Source organism: Gossypium hirsutum, chromosome D03 (genome assembly GCF_007990345.1).
Source record: "Gossypium hirsutum isolate 1008001.06 chromosome D03, Gossypium_hirsutum_v2.1, whole genome shotgun sequence".
In the NCBI taxonomy this organism is placed as follows: Eukaryota; Viridiplantae; Streptophyta; class Magnoliopsida; order Malvales; family Malvaceae; genus Gossypium; species Gossypium hirsutum.
The window spans coordinates 19264406-19290393 of NC_053439.1; the positions used below are offsets into that span (position 1 = coordinate 19264406).

The following is a 25988-nucleotide window of genomic DNA, read 5'->3' on the forward strand; positions in this document are numbered from 1 at the left end:
GATGTGCCGCCCGGGTATGCAAGGCAGCAGCGCGCAGCAGGTGATGGATGTGAGTAGCGTGCGGATCGTTGAGCAGGCTTGGTGTGGGCGCATGCGGGGTACTACTGACCAATCAGCTGGGCGATGCTGTGGCTAGTGAATTGTTAGGAGGTTTCGACACTTAAGGGTTTTGGTGTTTTTGGAAGGAATGGTGTATGAATGAAATAAAATAAGAATATATGGGTGGAATTTATAATGAAAGGAGTTGGAGCTAGAGTAGAATTCTTAAAAATTCTAAGTTCGAATTGTATTCAAAGTAAATAACAATTAATAATGAATATAATGCATATTAAATTATTATTTGCTATTAATTTATTAAGATAAGAACTTATCAAATAAAATATGATTAAATTAAAACTAATCCTAACTCTAAATAAAGCTGATAATAATTAATATATATTATAATGGATATAATTATACATTAATAATTATCATCTTTTCTTTTCTTTTTCTTTTTTATTGAACGAAAAACATTTATTCTAGATGCTTTTTGAAAATAGTTATAAAAAGAGATATCTAATTTTTCAAAATAATTTAATTAAGTTCCTAGACTTAATGAAAATTCAAAATTGAGTTGCAACATAAAACTTGGATCAAAATTGAACCTTTTATTTGAAAAACTAAAAATTTATTTTGTCATTTAGAGAATAATTTCTTGGGAAATTATGTTAAAATCAATTCCCAGGAAAGATTGGAGAGGTCGCAAGCGGTCCCGCTTAACTTCTAGTCTCCTAGACAGAATTTATTTAAACATACCAATCCCGAAAATATACCTTAAATCATTTATTGAAATAGAAGAACAAGAAATTTTAAATATCTGATAAAATGAACGAGATTTAATTCGTTCAATTTTATCTCCCCAGTAATGTTTCAAACGTTGAGCATTAACTCGAAACTTACCTTCCTTACCTTGAAGTTCAACAACTCCGTATGGATAGACTCAACGAATCATAAACAGACCGGACCAACGTGATTTTAGCTTACCTGGAAAGAACCTTAATCTGGAACTGAATAACAAGATTTGCTGACCTGTTTCAAATTCTCGAACTCGAATGTGCTTGTCATGCCATTTCTTGAGTCTCTCAAGTAATTTGACATTCTTGTATGAAGACATTCGAAATTCTTCTAACTCATTAAGTTGAAGCATCTGTTTCTCTTTGGCACTTTTAAGATCCAAGTTGAGTCATTGGAGAGCCCAGTAAGCTTTGTGTTCTAACTCCAAGGGTAGATGGCAGGCTTTCCAAAGACTAACCTATAGGGTGACATCTCTAAAGGTGTCTTGTATGTTGTCCTGTAAGCCCATAAAGCATCATCCAGTCTTTTGGACCAATTTCGTTGGTTCGGGGAAACTACCTTCTCAAGTGTGCCTCTGATCTCCTTGTTTTCCAGTTCAGCTTGCCCATTCATTTGCATATGCTAAGCTGTAGCGACCTTGTGTTTCACTCCATGTTTATCTAATAACCATTTCAACCACTTGTTCACAAAATGGACCCTTAAACATTGATGGTGGCTCTTGGGGTTCCAAACCTTGTGAACACATGTTTCTGTAAAAACTTCATTACAACCTTAGCATCGTTTTTCGGATATGCCTCTGCCTCAACCCACTTAGACACATAGCCTACTGCTACTAATATGTACTTGTGACCAAAAGACGAAGGGAAAGGACCGAGAAATTCAAAACCCCAAACATCGAATAATTCTACCTTAATGATGTTTTTTCGAGGCATCTCATTTCTATTGGTGACATTTCTAACCCTTTGACATCGATCACAACTCTTTACGTATGCATATGCAACTTTGAATAATGTTGGCCAAATGAATCCGGCTTGCAATACCTTGGTTGCAGTACGTGTACCTCCGAAGTGTCCCCCACTCAGCGTTGAGTGACATTGGTATAAAATCTTATGTACTTCATCTTCTGCCACGCATCTCCTGATCATTTGATCTGCACACTTTTTAAACAAATACGGTTCTTCCCAGAAATAGTAGTTCACATCATGAAGAAACTTTTTCTTTTGATGATACGTATTATCAATCGACATCAAACCACAAGATAAAAAGTTAGCAATATTAGGAAACCAATGGGTATTATGGACATGATTTACCTTCAGTATGTGTTCATCCAGAAACGTCTCTCGAATTGGTATAAGAGGAGAGTTCCCTTCTTACGGCTCCAATCTGGACAAGTGGTCTGCTACTTGGTTTTTCACTCCCTTTTGATCTTGAATTTCTAGATCAGACTCTTGAAATAAAAGTACCCATCGAATCAGTCTCAACTTAGCGTCTTTGTTGGCAAGTAAATACTTAATTTTTGAGTGGTCCGTATAAACAGTCACTTTGGTACTTACAAGATAAGATCGAAACTTGTCAATAGCAAACACAATAGCAAATAACTCTTTTTCTGTTACTGTGTAATTTAGTTGAGCTCCTATCAAAGTCCGGCTCGCATAGTAGATGGGATGAACAACTTTGCTCCTTTGCTGACCCATGATAGCTCCAATCGTGAAGTCACTTGCGTCACACATCAATTCAAATGGTAAATCCAAGTCTGGTTTGACGATTATGGGTGTTGAGACTAACCGACTCTTCAAATCTTTGAAAACTCTTAGGCACTCCTCATCAAATTTAAACGACGTGTCCTTCATGATGGGGTTCATTCTTCGTTGTCCATCAATCGTCCCTTTTTTGCCATCTTCTAAGATAATTTTGGGCATACATACGGATGGAATAATTTCGCGAATATCGGCTATGATCCATTCGATAGCCTTTTTGAATTGTTTCAACACCAGGATGAGTTCCTCTGCTTGCTTAGTAGTTAATTCTGCTGAAACAATAACAGACAGAGTAAAAGAGTTACCTAAATAAACATATTTCAAATGTGAGGGAAGTACCTTCAGTTCTAACTTAGGTGACTCCTCGATTGATGCTTTTGGTTGGGCATAATCTATTTTCTCTAACTCCAAAGATTCAAAGCGGGATTGCGGATTAAATCCCCTTTGATTAGCTTCTAAAAATGCTAAGTATTCATCCTCCTTTTCATCATTTGAAGGATCTGATGTCAAAATGTGTTCCAATGGGTCCTCAACATAATTGAGTTCCTTCTTCACAATAAAATCCTCTAAATCGGACACTGCAAAATAATCATCAATTGTGTCAGGAAATCGCATGGACTTAAAAACGTTAAATGTTACCTGATCATCCTGAACACGCATGGTAAGCTCGCCCTTCTACACATCAGTAAGGGTCCTTCTGGTTGCTAAGAATGGTCTTCCTAAGATGATTGGCACATTTTTGTCTGCTTTAAAGTTTAGAATCACAAAGTTAGCAGGAAAGATAAATTTGTCTACACGTACCAATACGTCCTCAATTTTTCCTTCTAGATATGCTAAGGATTGATCTGTTAATTGAAGTGTAACCATAATAGGTCTAACTTCTCCTATCCCCAACTTCCTAAATATTGACATGGGCATCAAGTTGATACTCGCACCCGAGTCACATAGTGCCTTACCACAATATGTTGTTCCAATATTGTAAGGTATGGTAAAACATCCAGGATCCTTCAATTTTGGGGGTAGTTTATCTTAAAGATATGCACTACATTCCTTCGTTAGGGCTATCGTCTCAAATTCTCCAAGCCTTCATTTTTTAGACAGGATATTCTTCATGAATTTGACGTAGTTTAGCATTTGTTCAAGTGCTTCAACCAACGGGATGTTGATATGGAGTTGCTTGAGTACGCCTAGGAACTTCTTGAATTGAATTTCCTACTTCCGCTTCTGAGGTCTTTGAGGGTAGGGTGTAACGCGTAGGTTTGTGCAATTGTACATATCGTTATCAAGTAATAAGTAAGTATCGAGTTATCGTCTCCAAAGGAATTGTATTTGTGGTAAGTCACTTAATTTTGTAAAATTATATTAACAATTTGGTAAGTAAAAACACAATATAGTTGAGAACTGGTGATTAAAATATATTAAACTAAATGCAATGATCCCTAATGCAAATTATCCTAAGTATGCAAACTATATGAATGAAATAGATTTTAGTAAAATTAAACACAATTTGCAACAATTATAACATAAATAAACTAGGACAATTACTTTAATTAAGCTCAATTTAATGTCAACATGCTTAATAACATTCGAAAAAACATTTCATGGCAACTCGATCTTTCATGAGTTTGGAATCCACATTAGATCCTTTCGGAATCCTTTACTTAGTAAATACGCATTTTACTAATCCTTATTTACTAAGGGTTTCTTAGCATTCATTTGAGGGAACAGGGACGTGTTAGGTTTGAAACAATTTAATCACACAAATCTAAAAACTATGTAGAAAACAGAGCTTGGTAAGAGTTGTTATACAACCTACAATTTAATCATGTTAGGATCTAAATTGAGTATGCACATTTCAATTATGCATCCATTAGTCGTCGTCTGGTTAGGATCGCTAAACTAATTTAGGTGCATTTCAATCACGTATGAAAGCAATCATAGCAAAGCATGATCGATTGAGGCACAAACATTATAAGCATAAATTAAATAAATTTTGTTTAATCAAAGCAATCATCCTAGCTTAAATAAAATTAAGCTAACATTTTTTTAAATAAGAACAAACAACACATAGCAAACATATTTATATTAAGTTAAAGAAAAGAAAGATTAAACCTAATTCAGATTGGTTGTCACCCAAGACTCTGACTGATGAGGCTCCTTCGTTCCGTTGCTTTGCTCCTTTGCTGATGGCTCTCCAAGGTGGCCGACCAAGGGTTCTTTAGAAGGTTTAATTGCTAAAATCTCTATGAAGAGGTGATGCTAGGCGTGGGAATGGAAAAGGCTAAGAGAAAAAGAGAGAATGATGCTTGATGGATGCATGAGGGATTTAGGGATGATGAATGAAGGAATGAAAGGATCTTATTTATAGGTGAGGAGAGAGAGATAGTTAGGTAAAAATATGAGTTTTCATCTTTTGAAGCATCTTCAATGGGTGGCTGACCATAATTTTAGTAAGTTTGAGCTGATTTTTTTCTTGTTTTTCGGTCAATTTGAGTGCCACAACAACTCAGGAATGAGACTTAGTCAAGTGCAAATCTTCAGGTAAATTTCTAATTTCTTCAACTCTTCAAGGACCTTGTGCAATTAAACCAAAAAATGGTTTATGGACAGCCATGTGCAGTAGAATTTTGGGTTGACTTGGTCTCCAATTTGGACGGTTTTGTAATCCAGCAACACTATCAGACCGGTCCTAAATAAATCAACAAGTTAGAGGACCAAAGAATTACATTTATCCAATTTAATTAATTAATTAATTAAAACCCAAATTATTAATGAAATATTTTAAAATGAATTATTAAATATAATTTTATATTTTATTATTTAATTTAATCATGTAAGACCCACTTTATGTCTTAAAAATTTATAATATATTCAAATTAATATAAAATAAGCCATTTATTGCATGAAAACTATATAATAAAGCATAAAATCACATTTTAATAATTTCTATGTCCTAATTTCATATTTTCACATATTCCATTAATTTATTAAATAATTACTTAGTTTTAACAACGAATTTAAGTAAAAAGGTGATAAATTACATAGGAAAAATCCTATATATTTTACTGTTTACACTCCCCCAAACTAAAATCATTGCTGGTCCCGAGTAATATTTATGCACAACAAAAGGTCTTGCTAAGGCAAATTTGCTAATTGTGCAAGCAGCATCAATATTTGTCCTATAATCATGCATTAATAACTTCATGCTTATCGATCTCCTTTATTAACAAGTAATTCATATGCAAACATTCCTTAACACTATACTAAGCTTCAAAATATGCCAACACGAATCATGGTTTGCATGTATGTCACAGCCATAGATAACTGTAACATCCTGAAATAGGGCCTAAACAGAATAGTAGTTGCAAAACCATGAATTCGAGATAGAAAAGTTTATTGTGATTAATTTTTATGATTTATCGATTGATTGGATGCATGTGTTAGAATACCGATAAGAAATTTCAGAAATTGCATGTCTGAATTGCATGTTAGGGCTTAATTGCAAAAGTGGGTAAATATGAGTTTTAGATGATAAAAGATTTAATTGAAGGGCATAATTGAAGTAGAGGTCCTTAAATGGTAATTAGAACATTAGATTTTCATGTACAAAAATGGGCATGCATAGATAAAAATAACTAAAGTTTTAATGAAGGGCATTTTAGTCATTTGGTAATAAAAAGAATTAAAAGGGAAAAAGATGGAAAAATGTGCTCATCTTCTCCATAAGGGCCGAAACTTCAAAGACACCATAGCTAGGGTTTCGTCACTTTCTCAAGCTCATAGTAAGTGCATCCAAGCCCCGTTTTTAATGTTTTTTTATGTTTTTTGAGTCCTCGTAGCTCGATTTAGCTTATTCTATCATTAATTCATGTTACGGTTCATAGTTAGAAAAATACCATAGGTGAAATGAGTAAAATGACATAATCGGTAAAAATACCTAATGTTCATAAGTAAATGTTAGAGTGGGAATTTGATGTTTCCATAGAAGGGAAAGATGTTCAGCATATTATAAAACATAAGAATAAAGGATGAAGTTTAATTTCCGATCTTTGGGAAAAAGTGTAAATATGTAAAAGTTTAGGAGCAAATTTGTAATTTTGCCAAAGTTTGAGTCAATGACTATTTTGATGAATGTGAGTATTAAATAAACTAAATTTGCTATTATAGATCAAGAGGAACGAAATCTAGAGTTAGACCAGGGAAAAAAAGATTGAGGACTAAGTTGCTAGATTTGATCTTATTTTGTACCGAGGTAAGTTTACGGTAAATAAATACAATATTTCAATAATTATTATTAATGTTGTTTCCAGCAATTATGTACTTATTTCATGAAATTATTTAAAGTTGACTCAAGTATGAGATGATAGAGTATCAGTGTTAAAAAGTCCCGTCGAAACATTAGGAATGTATCGGATACAAATGTCATGACATTAAGGGAATGAGATCCCATGTAAGACCATGTCTGGGACATGACATTGGCATCATTGGGGCTATGAGAGGTCCCACGTAAGACCATTCCTGGGACATGGCATTGGCACTGAGATGAGAGGTCCCACGTAAGACCATTCCTGGGACATGGCATTGGCACTGAGATGAGAGGTCCCCCGTAAGACCATGTCTGGGACATGGCATGGGCATCGATATGAGAACTCCCATGTAAGACCATATCTGGGATATGACATTGGTAATATAGGAAACATCTCATGTAAGACCATGTCTGGGATATGGCTTTGGCATGGTATTATCAGATAGGAGACCAAGTATCCTTAGTATTCCAAGTGGTTCAACGGGCTAGTAAATAGAATATGTTACATGAAAGTTCAGGTAAAAGCATAATAAATTGATTCAAGTGAGTTATAAGATTTAAGAATATCTCAATTATCAGTTGAGAAAAAATTTCAGCTAGGGAGGAGTAAGTTATAATCATGAGTTATTTAAGTAAGCAAGTAAGTAAACAAGTAAGAGAGTAAGTAAAGAGGAAAGTAAAGATCATGATACTTGATGATAATTTATGAGTATAATTATTTATGATAAATGTTGTTATTTATTTTCCTGTAAACTTACTAAGCTTTATGCTTACCCCCTTTATTTTCCTATTTTTTATAGTATAGCCAAGCCAATTCGGGGATCGTAAGAACGTCAGAGATCGTTTTATACTATCAACAGACTATCTCGGTGTTTTGAAATTTGAAACTTTTTAAGTTATGGCATGTATAGGAACTGAATCGTTTTGTGTGTGTGTCCTTATGATATGACTAATGAATAGCATGTAAATACTTGAAAATGATTGGTTATTAAGATGGCTATTTAAGAACGTGTTTTGGTGTTATGTATGCCTAAATGATAGTTAATACAAAGAAATTATAAAAGAGTAAAAATTTGTAATGGAATCGTTTTTGGATAGCAGGATTGACGTGATTTTGAAAAATCACCAAGGATAGTAGAAATGGAATTAAAGAGTGAATAAGATATAGAATTAAATCTTATCAAGTCTATTTTCACATGAAAGAAACGATGTAGGGAAAGGAAATTAATATTATGAGATATTTGAATTTTAGTGAGATAGGGTTAGAATAGTTTTTGAAGTCCCCTGTTCTGACTTTAGAAAATCATTAAAAATTGCACAGAAGAAATTAAGGATCATAATTTATATTTCTAGATTCCTTAGTGAGTCTATTTTCAAAAGAAACAAACAAAAACATTATCTAAATTCTGTACAATAAGATAATTGATTTTTAGTGAAGAGGGGTAGAAATTGTCGAGCAGTGAAACAAGGGAGACTTTAATGAATAAACTGTACTATTTGGCTAAACCAAAAATTCTGAAAATTTTATGGTAGGATGATATATGAGTCTAGTTTTGGGAAAAATTTACAGATCTAAATTTTGAGTTTTGTAAATTGATTTAATTAAATTAGTGACTGTCGCGCAAGTGGACAGTTTTATTGTGAATAGTGAAATAAATTGTTTTGATTTATTTTAAGTATTCAAAAAAATTTTAATGTTCTTGGTTTGGACCCTAACCGTTTCCGTTGCATGTTTAGGGTCTCGAGGGTCCTTTTTAGGGACATATTTATTGAACATGATACGAATTAATTTTAAAAGTAAATTTTTATGCTCCAAATTAGTAAGTTAAGTCAGTTAACGCCTCGTACTCGACTCCAGTAGCGGTCTCAGGTAAGGGGTGTTACAATAACATTCTTCATTCAACATAATTTCCTATCAATCAAGCAAATAATCACAAGGCTTATTTATGATCTTCATATATGGAACTTAGGACTTCCTCTCCACTAATGTAGGTGATATAATCATCATATCAGCAGGTCTTCTATAGGGTTGTAATGGGGCTCGGTTAAAGGTAGGGATTTTCAAAGATGGGACATTTCGGTTTAAAAATCTTAACCTTTAACTTTGTCTTAGTTTTCTCATAATACAACCTTTTTCTTTGAGTGAACCTATGGAACACCCCAAACTTATTTTGAAATCGAACTCATACATTTTTCCTTTTTGAAGACTGAGCGAACTTTTCTTCACTTTTTTTTTATTATTTTTTTTAGAATGAGCACATACATCTTTATGAAAATTTCCTCCAATGTTGATTCCCAAGACAGCTTTAGTTAAGATAAATGCACAAAATTAGGATAATTTTAAAAAGATGGTAACTGGCTTATAATGTAGGTTCATTGCAAAAACAGGTCTTTAAGCTCAAAATTACAGTTTCAATGGTCTAATATCATAGGGTTGGCTTTAAAATGCTCAAACGACCCAAAGAAATAGTGCCTATATCATTTAAGATTTTTATGTCCCCTAGGATTTCACCTTAAGAAAGTTACTAAGTCAGTTCTAAATATATAAACCTTCATGCATGTTTAATCTCAAAAAAACTAAGTTTTCATGGCAAACATTACTAAGGCTAAGATCATACAAGCATTTCATTCCTCATGATAACATACATTCACTTAGATAAAATCATCATTCATACTTGCATACAAACTATCTCAGTAACAAGAATATCTCTAAACATTCATTTAATAAACATACTTACGAAAGAAATGATTAAAACATACTTGAAAATTTTAAAAGTTTGAGCAGTTTATTTGCCTTACCCCCTTTAAAAAGAAGTAATGTCATCATTGCAAGAACAAAGTAATGATTGAAAACTAAACTCCAGGTATGGTTGTAAAGAAAGAGAGGTGAGTCATTAAGACTGCTTCAATACCAAGTCTTCCCTAATAACTCTATCCTAGACATGTTCATTCCTATTACCACATCACTTAGTCTTATTCTTTCTAAAGAAGTGTTAAGTTTGTTAATGCTTGCTATGTTTTATTATGCAGAAATTAAATCCTAATTATGAAAGAAATAAATTCCTAAAGACCTAAAAATAATTAAATAAATAACAAGACAAGAATCCCCCATTTTATTTTTCTGACTTATTCCCCTTGTCTTCTTTAGCTCCATCTCTACTTGCATCGTCAGTATCTTCCGTCCATGTCTCAAAGATAGCATGTAGGAACTCAGGAAAAAAAGTATTAGAGATATTCTTAAAAGTATTTTGAATTGAGTCATCTCTAATTTTTGCATATTTCCAGTAAGTTTATTGTTGATTGTGCATGAAATTGCACATGTCCATCAAAATTGACAACTCTGATTTCCTTGAAGTACTTGCAAAAGTCAGCATGGGAGTTGTATATTCAGGTTTAACAATTAGCTTGACTGATTCTTCTTCTGGCTCAACCTTTGGTTTAGGAATGTTCAGTTCCTTATCAGATGCTTCCTCTTTAGTGTCTGTGACTGAATTAGCTTCAGTTTCAGTTCCATTTGTTAACTCCCCTATATCTGACTCAGTTCATTCTTCTTGCTCGCCTTGATTCAGTTCATGCACCCTCTATACTAATATTTCAAGATCATGCTTTGTAATGCATCCTTGAACATGTCGCCCCTTCAGATTTGCTTGTGTTTTAACATGGGATTTTAAGCAAAGTGAAGTGATGAATGATGGGAAATAAACACTTCCTGCCTTCTTTTTAGCACAATCGTGAATCTACTTGAGGATAATTTTTCCAACATTAATGGAATATTCTGTCAAAATTGCATAAAACAAAAGCATCCGTTCCATCGAGATGGTGGAACTATGTGAGATAGGCATAAAACTGTAGTGAACAAAATAAATCCATACCTTTGCTACTAGTTTTAGGTATTCTCTTTGACAAGAATGGCCCCCATACTTTCTTATAATCCATTGGGATCCCGAATTTGTCACAACATCAAGCACTTGTTGAAGAAAATCCCAATTGATATTTTTCATCATAGGGTAGTACTCATCTTCTTCAACATCAGGTAAATTAAATAAATTATTGATGGACTTAGAAGTAAGAGGTACCTTTTTCTTTCGAACGATGACTTCAGTAGCATCTTGCGTAGTCAAACTAGCATAGAATTCTTGAACTAGTTCATCATCGGGAAGTGAACGAGCATCACAAAATCGTTCCCACTTGAGAGCATTGATTTTCTTTCTAATCGGTATAGGAACAACCATCAAATCATTACTCTTCAAGTAAAAACCTTTTTTCGACATCATAGGTTGATGCTTGAAGATTGAATCAAATCTCTCTTTCACTTCTTCATCGATCAAAATCAGGTTTTCAGGAGTGGTTTTTGAAGATCTGGTTATTTTGTGAGACATGGTATCTTTTCCCTAAATTTTGAAAAAGTTTCTCCATAAAAGAGAAAAGAGATATCGGCAAAGTGGATGGAACTTGCTATGGCAAAAATCTTGCGACGACAATAGGGAATTTTGGCAAAAAAAGGAAGAGAACTAGGGTTTTTTCGAGATTTGAGGTTGACGATACAAAAGAGAGATTTAGGGATTGTTTCAGGGTGTAAGCAAATTGCTTTGAGGGTTATAAAATTTAGTAGAATGGAAAAGGGTTTATATAGGGAAAAATTAGGGCAACATGTAGCTAAAATTTAGCTACATTAGGGTTACTTGGGCGGCAAGCAATAGGTGTGATGGCAAGGCATGGATTTTTCCTCTTTTTTGCTGTCTTGGGCCTCAAACTCAGACTGTATCTTACTAAAAAAAATTGATTAGTACTTGGGCCAAAATTTACCCTCTTATTAACATAAAAATTTAAAATTTAAACATAACAAGTGAAAAAAAAATTCTTAATTAGAAAATTTCTTCTTAACAAATTACATTAAATTAATTCCCAAGAAAGGTTGGAGGGGTCACAGCGGTCCTGCTTAAGTTCCAATCTCCTTAGGTAGAATTAATTAAATGTACTAAGTTAAGAAAATAAGTTCTAATTATTTATTTATTTACAAAATGATTTCATGAAAATTTAAGGGTCTACTAATTTGAGTGAGGATTCAATTCGTTCAACTTCTCCATCCTAGTAGTTTATGAGACGTTGACTATTAACTTTAAACGTACCTCTCTAATTGTCGTATAATTCAATAGCTCCATAAGGATAAACTCGGTAGATGGTATAAGGTCCTTTCCATCCGGATTTAAGCTTCCCAGGAAATAACTTCAACCTTGAATTAAACAACAAAACCTTCTGACCTTTCTAAAACTCGCAAGGTTGTATATGACTATCATGCCATCTCTTTGATCTTTCTTTACACATTTTGGCATTCTCATAGGAAAACAACCTCAGCTCTTCCAAATCATCAAGTTGTAACATCCTTCTCTCACCGACTTGCTTAAGATCAAAGTTTAGCTGCTTCAAAGCTCAGTGAGCTTTATTCTCCAACTCTAATGGCAAATGACATGCCTTTCCAAAGACTAACTGATGAGGGCCCATGAATCAATGCACACCACTTCAACCACAACCCATCTAATAAGAAACATTTGGTTGTTTACGTCCCTTCCAATAGCTATGAGAAACTCACTCTTAAATGGGCCTTTTAGGAAGGAACCATCTAGCCCAATAAGTGGCTTACACCCCGCTTTCCAGCCTCTCTTTAGTGCGTCAAAGTACACATAATACCTCTTAAAATGTGGAAGGAAGTCTGTTGTCACCCTTTGAACAACCATTTTTGTTGTGCTTCCTGGCATCTTTGACCTTAACTCATGAGCATAGTCCCACAATAAGCCAAATTCCTCCTTATGATTTCCAGCCATTTTCTCCTTCACTATTTTCTTTGCTCTATAACAATAGTTAATGGTAACATTTACATTCATCTCAGAAGCATATCTTTGAATTTCCCTCACCTTTATCTTAGGGTTATCATTGATAGTTGCTTCAAAATGTAGGACAGTCATAGCAGCAATCACCATTTTGTTCTTAAAACTAACCGAACAATGATGCTCATCTTGAAACGTCTTTATTTGTAAGCATTTCGCATTAGGACTATAGCTAGCCTTAATTCTCCATGGACAGTTAGGGGAAGCAATGCACCTCAGAACAACTTTTTTCGGTTCAATCTTCATAAACTTTAGTTGTCTTCTACATTCTTTGGAGCACTTTCAAAATGCACTCTTAAATTGTTTGCCATCATTAAAAAACGTTCCCAAACTAAATTTTAACTTATCACTATATAAGGGAAAATCTCTCCTCTCACCATCTTCTTGTTCTTCATCTTCGTCAGACCCAACCAAGCTTCCATTTTCATCTGAGTCTTATACCTCAGTCATATTCTCATCCTCCTCTTCTCAACTACTTACAGTAGCAACATTATCCACTCCATCTGATGCTGCAAAATCACCAGCATATTCATCAACAACAACTTTACTATCATTATCCTCTCTAATAGTAGACCCTAAACTAATCCGTCCACCACTTTCCACAGCACCATACTCATTTACCTCAATACCAATAGTAGACACACCCTCCCCATCAACTTGTACCCCTCATACATCACTCGCCCCAACAGATTCTACCATTTCGAGATCACGTTCACCATCCCCATCAACTTCTACCCCTTCAACATCACCTTCCCCAACAGTTAACAGAAAAATTTCGCCTATAATTATAAGGTTATCAACCTCATGTTCAACATCTAGGTCAATCTCCTTAAACTTCACCTAAAAGTCTAACGTAGCTATGGTGGAAATGTCATCATAAATCACCCTTAAATTATTTTGTAACCCTATTGTACCAGGCTCATGAAAATATATTAACATGACAGTGTTAAACCCTAACCCAATTTTCACTATTTTACATAATTCAAAATAATATATTGTGTCTGGGTCCTCTTTAAGCCTAATCACTTCATCGCTTACATATCTAACATATGGGTCCTTTACAAAGTGCTCACCCACATGCAAAATAATATAATATTCCTCACCTGATGACATCTGCAAAGCATAAACAAACAAATTTGTAAGAAAAAAACATTCAAAAAAAATACAAAACTCACTACCTAGATCGAGACCACTTCTTTGAATACAATACAAAATAGTAACAAATGTTTACTATTTCAACATCTTTTTGCTTGAATAACAGAAATCAACAACATGGAGACCACTGTTGCATCACAAATCGACAAAACAAACCCTACATTGTGGCACTGGATTTGCAATAATAAATCACAAATAGCCATATACAATTTTAACAACAGCTTTATCAACAACATCGGGACCACTGTCGCATCACAAATCGACAAAACAAACCCTACATTGTGGCATTGAAATTGCAATAATAAATCTCAAATAACCAACAAACCAAACCAGAAATGGAAATTATTTTCCCAATAAACCAAATAAGAAAGCACTTACATTTCGATTTTGGGTTACGGAAATTGCTCAGCATTGTTGAAGCTTTTTTTGTTTCTAAAAGTTTTAGGGATTTAGTGATTTAGTTCATAAAATTTTTAGGGATTTAAAGGATCCTTTGGAATGCCAATGATTTAGGGATTTCAAGATTTAGGGATTCAATGAAGATTTCAAATGTTATGGATTTGGGATTTCACAGTTTGGGGATTTTCGAATTTGGGAAAAAAAGGTTTTGAATTTGGGGGTTTGAGATGATTCAGGGGATTTAGGGTTTTTCTTGTTTTATGTTTATTAAATTTGTTTATTTTTTTACCACGTTAGCATTATTATTTAAATGTCTACTACGTCATCAGTCAATTGGAATGCCACATAGACCAAGTTTTTTTACCAGTTGTTGACTAACAATCAACAGATGGTTACCATTTCAACTGGGTTGATGTCTGAAAAATTTGTTACGTTGAGGGACGAAATCAAAAAAAAAGGTTAGGGCATATATCCAAAATCCCTCAAAGGTTGAGGGCTTTTTTGCAATTATTCCTTTTTTTTCTTTTTTAGCATTTAACTTAAGTTTTTTTTGTCAAATCACCCTAAAATAGATGAAGAAGTTAACTTTTTTAACTTTGCTAATATACGTGGAACCTATTGCCATTTAATTATTTTTTAAAAATTTTAAAAATTTTAAAAATTCAAAAAAATTATATTATTTTTTTAATTTTAAAAAAAATTAATTAATGCTAATATGTCATCTACATGGGAATACACATATATACCACACTAGAAAAGTTAATAGATGTTAAAAAAATTTACAAATTTGACTATAAAAAATTAAATGATAAGTGTAAATTAAAAAGACTTGTGCAAAGATATTTGCTCCGGATGGGCCAAAAATTACAAAAGGATGAAAACATATAAACAAATAAAATGATATATGATCCAAAATTCCAAATTTTAGTGTTATTGTAGAAGACAAGATGTTCTATTTTGAGATGCTCTAATTCTATTGCAAAGAGCTTGTGAAGGTTATGTTATCGACTTTCGATATACCAAATTAAGGTTTGGATATGTATGCAAAAGATAATGGAATATATAATATACTAATTTAAAGGATCTTTATAACATCAACGACTTATCCATGGTTGATTTTACTAGGACAACTTAAGAAGATATCTTTTATATATTATAATTGAAAGTGTTGAGGTTACTTACTTATTACTACTTGTAACTAACGATGTAACAAGTAGTAAAAATAGAAAAGATATGAATACCATCAAACATTTACACAGTTCAGTATCAATTTATATTTATCAAGCCTTACCCAATAAAGAATCAACTATAAATTTATAGTACAAATTATAATTTAAGCTTAATCGATTATTCAATTATTGCAATCCCACCCATACATTTACAAATAAACTCCCTCACCAACTAGGCACTTTCTTTAAAAAGCTCAAGAACATAGCTGCTAGAACAATTTAGCTACAATAATTTGCAGTCAATAAAGTTCTTAGTAATGTACAGGAATGAGCATATTCAAATAAATATTATCTATGGAAGAATGAAGCCTCAACATAAAGACTTTGGAATGCAACTTCGCGTAGCTCAATAAAATCAATTTTAATATTCAATTTGTCGCCTATATCAATTATTCTTAAATTTCTTGGTAAAATGATGCAGAATCTTCACGTCTTTTGTTCATGTAACACCTCTAATCCATCCTAAGTATCGGTACGGATACGAAATGCTACTAGAACATGTACAAGCAGTAATCTTAGAAACTATTTAATAATTAAAGTATAAAATATTTTAATAAAATCATTAGAACAAGTTTTAGTCCTATTGAAGGCTTTAAAAACAATTTATAACATGTCTCAGCTCAAGTTACGCTCACGAAAGAGGTCACGAACCTTCAAATTATCCTTGGAGCTTAAAAACACACATGTAGGACACTCTAGTATAAATACAAGTAGGGGGATGTACCAATACATCTCCCTACTACTGTAGCATTTTACATTTTATCTTACTTGTTTTGATACCTAAGGCCCAAGTACCAAAACAACTATGCCAAGACCCAAAAATCACCTAGAAACTCACTTGTTTTGGCACCTAGAAGCTGTTGGCAGAATCCATCTAAGAAAATGGTTTATTGTAACAACAAAAGTTTAAACATTTTCTAAAATAGGCTGGTTTTGATATTTGTGTCCAATAATGAAAGCCATACATCGGCCATTTTCTAACTAATTCCTTGAAGTGATCCCATGCTTCGTATAATGTATCATCTTCAGATTGCCTGAACAATGTAATGTCATTCCTCAGCTTGGCATTAATGTTGGAAGGATTGTACCTAAGCAAAAATCTCTGACACAATTCATTCCAAGATGCCACCGTACCTGATGGTAATGCATTCAACCATGATCTGGCACGATCTCGCATTGAATAAGAGAATAATTTTAATTTAAAAGCATCTTCAGGAACACTTGCTGCCTGAATGAGTCACAAACTTCAAGAAAAAGTCTCAAGTGCAATCTGGGATCTTTAGTTGGTAAACCACTAAACTACCCTACTGTTTGCAGCATCTGAAACATTACTGGTTTTAATATGTAGCCTAACAATTCTTGGACTTAGATCACCCAAAGCAGGTACCACATGTTCTCTGATGGGTCTATCTCTGTCATCTAAGATTTGAGGAATACCAACATTCCTTTCATTCTAGAGTATCTGATCTTCTCTGATTGGATCATTTATAATCCTATCCATTTCTCTTAATCCTTTCCTTCTTCACCTTAATGTCCTTTCAATCTCAGGATCAAAACAATATTTTGTATCCTCTTGAATACTTCTTCTCATGCACTAGTATAAACTTGAAAAATCAAATAAAATGTAATTAACTGTTCTAACAAAAATAACATGAATAATAACAAATCAACTTTTCACCAATGTTGTCGATCCCCAGCAACAATGCCAAAAAATTGTTCCGTGTAAACAACTAATACAATTGTGGAAGTGTAGACGTCATTCAAGTAATAAAGTGATAAGTAAGTATCGTATCCATAAGGATTGAAAATTGGTAAGAGATTGCTTAAGTTATTATAATCCTATTAACTATAATAAATAACAAGAAATACTCTTAAATTGAATAAGATGTTGGTATAATGAATTAATGTAATTTAATGCTAAAATCAGAGAATTTATATGACAAATAAAATGTAGTGGCAAATTACAGAGAAAAGCAAGAGTAATTCTATTGTTGAATGAGTAGGGCTGGAATTATTCAAGTGAAATGCTAATATCAAAATAAAGTCATGATAAAATATTGTCTAACCAACTGCTCAGAGAATTACTACTGTAACCTACCTCTTTCGATAGCTAGATTTTAAGCTAAAACTATAAGTTATTGTATGTCTACAGAACTCTGGATTAATAACTGCAATCAACGTTCTTCTTTGCAAAAAAAAGGAACATCTATGTCTAGAGTGCTACGAATATTCACTTATATCAAACGATTCTAGATCTAGTATATTTAACCTTTTTAGAATTAAAAATATATCGATGAACTCGACATACAATCAACTATGTACAGAGCTTGCATGCATGTATTTAAAATAGGCATAAATAGAATGAAAAAATGATATAGACAATATCAAATCATGGGCATTAAAGATGATAATATCCACCCAAATAACTCTATCCCAGAAAAGATTTAGTTCATGGGTGGAAAAGCACCAAATTTAAATCATTCATCAACATTTAATGAAGTTTAAATCATAGACATCAGGAAAACTAAAGGCAGAACTGCAGGATTTCTCGCCACACTCTAGCTTCTCTTTTATCTTCCGGTTGTACATGAATCCAGGATAGATGTCTCTTCCCCTTCTTCACATCTGTATTTTGCTCTCTGTAGATGTTACCCTTTCTTTCTCTTAAATTCTCTGAAGTAGTTTTTTTTTCTGTATAGAGAGAGGATTATTGTCACCGATCTCTTTCTCACACAAATTCTCCTCCCTTTTTTTTTCTTCCATCTCATTCTTTTATTGGGTAGATCCGTTATTATACAAGCATATTGTCCCTTATTCGAGCCCTAGAGGCATTAAATCACTTTATAAGTGTTTTGGGAATAAATCAGAAACATTTGAACATTTAAGAAAAAGTCAAAAAAATTCAACTGAAAGGGTCACACGGCCGTGTGACTCACAAAGCTGAGACACACGCCCGTGTCTCAGGCCGTGTAACTCTAGAAATTGGGACACATGGCTGTGTCGTAGCCCGTGTTCGTGCATGTGTAACTCTCTGACTTGGGTCACACGACCAAGCCACACGCCTGTATGCTAGGATGTGTGCTAGCTGACTTGCTCCTTAAGCACTCAACAGATGACACACGGCTATGTCACCCAGCCGTGTGTCTCACACGGCCAAGTCACATGCCCGTGTGTCTGGCTGTGTGGACCTAAAATATACCTTAAACAAAACTTTTACAAATTCCTACTTGTTTCAACATTAAGCAGCTCAAAAACCAATCATTTAACATGTTCAAAATACGAAGAAGCATACTGCAAACATGCCAAAACAGTCATCTTAGGTGCCTAACCAATGTACCCTCATTGGTACCACAAGTTATAACATCAAAACATATCATCAATGCATCATTCAATTTAAGATTTTAATCATGCCAAAATCAATCAATTTATCCTAGCTTATAACTACCTAAAACATCAAACTTAAATTCACATACACCTAACAAGGCTTGGTTCAAATCAACATGCCAAATTATGGCTCCAAACACAAACATATAGTTATATACTCAAACAACATTATACTTATAACTCCTTTTACAATCCATCCACAAAATAACTATTAAATAAGACATTCTAGGTACATGCCATCACAAAAGGTAAACATCACCACATTTGAGATCAGGATCGTTGTTGGATGTTGAGTCGGTGATCAAAACAAAAATACCTTACCTGTGCAAGGAAAACAAAACCGTACGCTGAGTAAAACTCAGTGATATTTCTATAATCCTAACAATTAAAGACATAATGATGGAAGAATGCATAATTTGAATTATACGAACATACTATTGTCTAAGCTTACAATTATCATATACCATCATTTCAAATTCATGCATATTACCATATCATTTCATTCCATACTCAATTTTCACATGCTATCATATTTGATTTGTTTAACAAATATCTCAATTCACATCACTTGCTATATAAATAGCTTTTCACATATCAATCCACATTTGTTTATACAATGGCATTATTCATTCCATATTCAATTTTCGAGTACATAACTCATGTATTTCATTTAATCACAACATATCTCATTTTTCTCATTTCAATTTCACCATCTCATTTAAATTTCACATACCATGCCATTCAATATTGATTGAAGAACTTTATTATTAAATTACCCCTATTAACACGACTCAAATTTGGACGGATACACAAATCCAACCAACACACTAGTTTGGCACTTAGTGCCTCATCGGATAAATCTAAAGTAATAACTACGCCCAGCACTATATAAATTGACACCCAGTGTCTCATCGGTTAAACCAAAGCAAATTGGCACCTAGTGCCTCATCGACTCGAAGTCGAAGAAATCCCTAAACTCTTCTTATCCTATGGCATGCAATCTATATCTGACTTAGCTCGAAACAGTTAATAGGGTTTCAATTCAATTACAAATACATCCAATTTCCAAATCTCATATATGCACCTTATCACATTTAAATATATACTCATTTGAATTCAAATAATCAATACATTCATAATGTATATACCAATTCAATCCATTTCAATCAACTATTATTTTGATTGACTATCAAAGTGCCAAAATACTCACCTCAACCACTTACCATTTGCATTAAATCAAAAACAACAATTAACAACTAGGTTTGGATTATATAAATACAAACCATGGATTCCGAGCTATTCAATGTCGATTTTATCCTTCCCCTTTTTAGTTGAAGATTCCGATACGACGTTAGCTATTGATTTAAAACAATTAAAATACATCAATAAAACACAATTCACTTTCACATTAAATATTTCAATTTTTTTCAACATTTGCTAAAATTCCAATTTAGTCCCTAAATGAGACTAATTTTTATTCTTCATATTTAATCATATATTTTTATACTAATTTCACTTTCAGCTAAATTTAACTCCCTATTTTCAAGTAAACCCCTAAATTTCAAAATTTTCACAATTTAATCCCTATTACTCAAATTATAATTTATTCTACAATTTAATCCTTTCCCGTTTCTAACTTAAAAATCTATCAATTTAATCAATAATACTAAAACTATTCAATAATAATAACATCTAAAATCTTAATCAATGCTAAAATTTCCACATGGTTGGGTTAGTACTAAACACCGGGATTCGAAATATATAAAAAAATTACAAAAAAGGGACTAAATTGGCTAACCAATTGAAGTTGAAAGGTTTGAATTCCTTAGGTTATCGTCCTACTCTTCTCTTCTTTCTTTTATTTCCTATTTTGTTTTTCCATGTTCTCATTCCTTTCCACTATCTTTTATTATTTCTTTTTCTTTTTATTATAAAAAAACATACATATATGCTTATTTCATATTATTATAACATATATATTATATAATACATATATACATACTTTAACTTTTCACTATTATAATATATAATAAGTTTACATATATATAAATATGTACTAATCATTAATGCCATCTAATTAATGGAACAAAGGCATAATTACTTATTTAGTCCTTTTAATTATTTTAAACCATAATTCAACTTCTACCCTAAACGTGATTTAGTCCTTATACTATGATAACTATTAATTCATGCAAATTCACTTAACTAAAATCTAATTAACTACACAACTAATTTCGTAAATATTTGTTAAAAATATTTACGAGTCCAACTTACGAAAATAGAGTCCCAAAAATGCACTTTTTGACACCCCTGACTATAGGGTTGTTACAGGCCTTGTAGGCTCTTGTAACATTGGTAGTAATACTAGAACACTTATAACGTTACAAGAAAATAGTGGCATCTAGCAATGCATCATCGCTACCCATGTTATAAGAAGTCATGGTTCGACATAAAATTTTTGTGATAAATTTTCATATATTATATCCATTTGTCCTTTATATCTCTATTGGACACAAGTCATGAAATAGTCACACTTGCAAAGTTCAATCTCATGTTTCTTGATCCCCGAAGTAGACTACAATAAAGAAATAAGTGTAATATCTCATATTAACTTATTTGAGAATGGCCATGCATTTCTAGTCTCACTTCATCAAGTGACCTAAGATATTGCTCCCATTATGTACGAGGGACAAATCTTATCTTGATCAATCATATCCCACTACATAGATTGTGGCATTCCAAACATCGGTCTTTATAGTAAAACATGTTATAGTAGGCGTTTGATTGTATCAAAATATACAAGTCATTATGTTGGGAAAATGATAATCTCTAGTTTAAGGATCGTATACATAGTTATCACTATGAGCAATGTTGTGACTATTATATAATAATCCAAGAAACATACTTATAGTGGGTGCAACACCCTTAACCCGTACCTGTCATCGAAATAGGGTTACGGAGCATTATTATACAAACGAAATAATAAGACATACATTTCATACATAATCAAAAACATATTATAAAACATTCATTCACATACATATCATCCCCAAATCGAGCCCTCGATGCCTTAGAAACACCTTAGAGACAATCTGGGGCTAAACCGGAAACATTTGGAAAGTATAAGAAAAGGTTAGAAAAAATTGACTACAAGGGTCACATGGCCGTGTGGCCAGGTCGTATGCCTCACACGGCTGAGACACATGCCCATGTCTCAAGGCATGTAACCTTCGAACTAGGGACACACAGCCGTGTTCTAGCCCATGTCCTCACCCGTGTAACTCTCTGAGTAGGGTCACATGTCCGTGTTAGATGCCCGTGTGCTAGGCCGTGTAACTCTAGAAATATCCTCACACGCACGTGTGCAAGGCCGTGTATCTAACTGACTTGCATGCAATAGAACCTACAAGGGACACATGGCAGTGTCACCAGGTCGTGTGTCACAAATAGCTGAGTCACACGTCCGTGTCTCAGGCCATGTGGACACGAATTTGCCCAAAATCAAGCCATTATCGACACAAAACCATGCAAAAACCTAAAGGCCTTTTGTACACATAATTAAGACATCAAAAACTACTAAAACATACATATAATGAACAATTTAAAAGTCCTAAAATCAACTAACCAATATGTCGTTCAAGGCACCTTAATTTCAAACATCCAAACTTACCTAAACATGCAAACTTTACCACTTTTCATTCATCAACTATATATTCAAAACTTACCAAATATACCACAATTTGACCATTACCATTCCATCACAAAATCATTCCATTTGATTCATTCAAACATACAACAACACAACAATATTGACACAAACTAGTAAGGCATCAAATGTACAAAACCAATCAACTTATACATACCAAATCAACATCTAAGCATTCAACTAAACATCATTATAGGTTCATCTATACATGCCATTATAACTTTGGTCAAAACATTAAAAACTACTGATATTAATGTTGGATAGTGTGATAAATCTCCGACGAGCTTCCAAACTGATCGGGCTTCTGATAACCTATAAAACATAGGAAAGAAAGCTACGTAAGCACATAATGCTTAGTAAGTCATAGAACACGAAACATAACTTACCATTTCATTTGCATAATGTAAACAACATAATTAAAGCATCAACTAATACCATAAGCATGGCATAATGCCTATAAAACATCAACAAATACACAAGTTAGTGCATTTATACATGGTTCAAATGAGTTCATCCATAACAAGTAACTTACATATTTGCTCATACCATTTAATTCACCATTTTCTTTTCATAAGTACATGATATAGTTCTTTTGAACACTTATCGTTTCCTTTCATTTTCATGCCCATTAAATCATCTAGAATATCATCGGATACTCAGGAAAGCTCACACACAGTGTGCTTAAACATATAATCATAACCTTTCATTTACATCATTGCTTACATGAGCTGTGAAATGGGCCTTCTTAAACGAGTTGTGGGTCGAAATGTAAGTTACACAATGCTGCTCACACAAGCTGTGGAGTATCCGCAAAAAATGGAGGACCTTAGCCATCGGTAGGACATTCAAGACCAGCACCCGAATCATGAAATCCCTAATAACCAGTCATTCGTATCCTACAAATTCCTAAGGTTCAACAGGGACTCAATAATTGTTATTGCATTAATTTGAGTCTTCATCGTTCAATAGCATTATAAACATATAATAACATATAACTGCATAACATAAATATAGTAATCCGTACGAACGAACTTACCTCGACGACTAGGGCGTGGGAATGAAATCGACTAATCTGAAGCTTTAGCTTTTCCACGATCTAGATTTGTACGTGGTCTATCTTGATCTAAATAGACAAATTTAATCCATTTAATATCCGTAGCATTATATTTAGCCCACACTTCATTTTTCAAAATTACTATTTTGCCCTTAACATTTTAACTTTTCACAAATTAGTCCTTAAGCTTAGAAATTGAAATTTAAGCATTTCAATCCTCTTATCAAGCTAGCCAAATTGTATAAAGACTTAAATCAATCCATACAAATCATCATTTCATAAATTTAACATGAATTTTTACTATTTTTTACAAACAAATCCCTAAATGCAATTTTCATCAAAAAACAGTTTACAAAACTTGTTTATTTATCAACAAGGACTCATAAACTATTAGTAAATATCAAGAATCACACAAAAGCATTCTTGGTAAGTCTGCCATCCTTCAACAATTCTACAAATTGATACCCGGGCTAGCTATATTAAGGTACAACGAGATCAAAAATATAGAAATCATTAAAAATAGGCTCAAAACCACTTACATGCAAGCAAAAGAGCTGAACTAAACCTTCAAGCTTCTTTAATGGGGTTTTCTTACCCTATTTTTGGTGGAGAATTAATCTAAAGAAGATGAGCATTTATTGTTCTTTTATTTGTTTTTTGTTTAATTTATTAATTACCATATTAACCTTTGTTTTTAACATCAAAATCACTTAATTCTATGTCCATAAAAGTCCACTAACATTTTGACTGGTCTAATTGCCAATTAAATTCATTCACTTTAGAGTTTCATAGCTAATTGATACCTTTAACTAAAAGAACTCTACTTTTTTATTTTTTACGACTTAGTCCTTTTTACTTAATTAATCATGCAAACATCAAAATTTCGACCTTACTAACATCCCTAGACATTAGAATAATAATAAAATAATAATTTACTCATCAAATTTATGGTCCCAAAACTAGTGTTTTGATTTAATTGAAAACGGGCTATTACAACAAGTGAGTCCAATATGTCATTCTCTAACTAAATAGTTTGTCATCAATCAACTAAATATTAGTCTTAATGCATAATTTTTTCCCAAGCCCACAATAATACTTAATTAAGGACCTTTTAAGAATAACCATATTATTCACGGGACATTATTATAAATTAGTTTCTTTTATACACGCAGAAAGTGAAACTAAAATTACGATGGCAATGCCTTTTTTTTAATAAACGATGTAGAATGAATATGTGATTACAATAATCTAATGATTGGTCTTTGGGCAAACCCTAACAATCTCCCACTAGCCCTAAGACCAATCACTCATATATCTAATACCAAGTGACTTAGTGTGACAATCATGCTTCTACTGTGTCAGAGGCTTCGTTAGTGGATCAACAATATTATGATTTGTCGGTACTCTACAAATTTTCATATATCTTCAATCAATGATTTCTTGAATGAGATAAAAGCGCCTAAGTATATGTTTGGATCCCTGGTGAGGACTGGGTTCCTTTGCCTATGCAATGGCGTCGTTGTTGTCACAATGAAGTTATATAGCATTTAAGATGCTAGGCACAACCCCTAGTTCAAATATGAACTTCTTGATCCAAACAACCTCTTTTGCAGCTTCACTAGCTGCAATATACTCGACCTCTATTGTAGAATCAGCAACTGTACCTTGCTTTGAACTTTTGGAACTCACAATGTCACCATTAACACTTTTTTATTTTTGGGTAGGTATAGAGACTTCTTCAGGCAGGCTATTACAACTCTCCCTCACTTAGAAATTTTTCCCCAAAATTCATACCTGAAAATAACTATGGATACTGCTCTTTCATTTGGCTTTCTCTTTCCCAGGTAACTTGTTTAGTACTATGATTTCTCCAAAGAACTTTTACTAATGGAATTTTTTTATTTCTCATCTCTTTTGTCTCTCTTGCTACAATATTGATAGGCTCTTCTTCATAAGACAAGTTTGGTTCAACCTCTAGCTCTTCAATTTGTACAACATGATTAGGATTTGATCTATACTTTGTCAACATAAATACATGAAATAGGTTGTGAATATTTTATAACTCAGAAGGAAAAGCCAAACTGTAAGCTATAGTTCCAACTTTCTCAAGAACTTCATAAGGTTCTACAGACCTTTGACATAATTTTTCTTTCTAGCCAAATCTGATTGTTTTCTTCCAATGAGAGACTTCTAAAAATACCTTATCCCTAACTTTAAATGAATTTTCTTTTCTTTTTAGATATGCAAAACCTTTCTGACTATCCTGTGCATTCTTTAAA

General features: G+C 33.1%; 1 non-coding gene across 1 annotated transcript; it reads left to right on the top strand.

Annotated features, from left to right (window-relative positions):
• The first annotated feature begins 16521 nt into the window (after positions 1-16521).
• LOC121215761 (small nucleolar RNA R71) lies at positions 16522-16628 on the top strand. The gene has a single exon (XR_005911736.1). It is a non-coding gene; the product is annotated as a small nucleolar RNA R71 (small nucleolar RNA).
• Positions 16629-25988: the final 9360 nt, after the last annotated feature.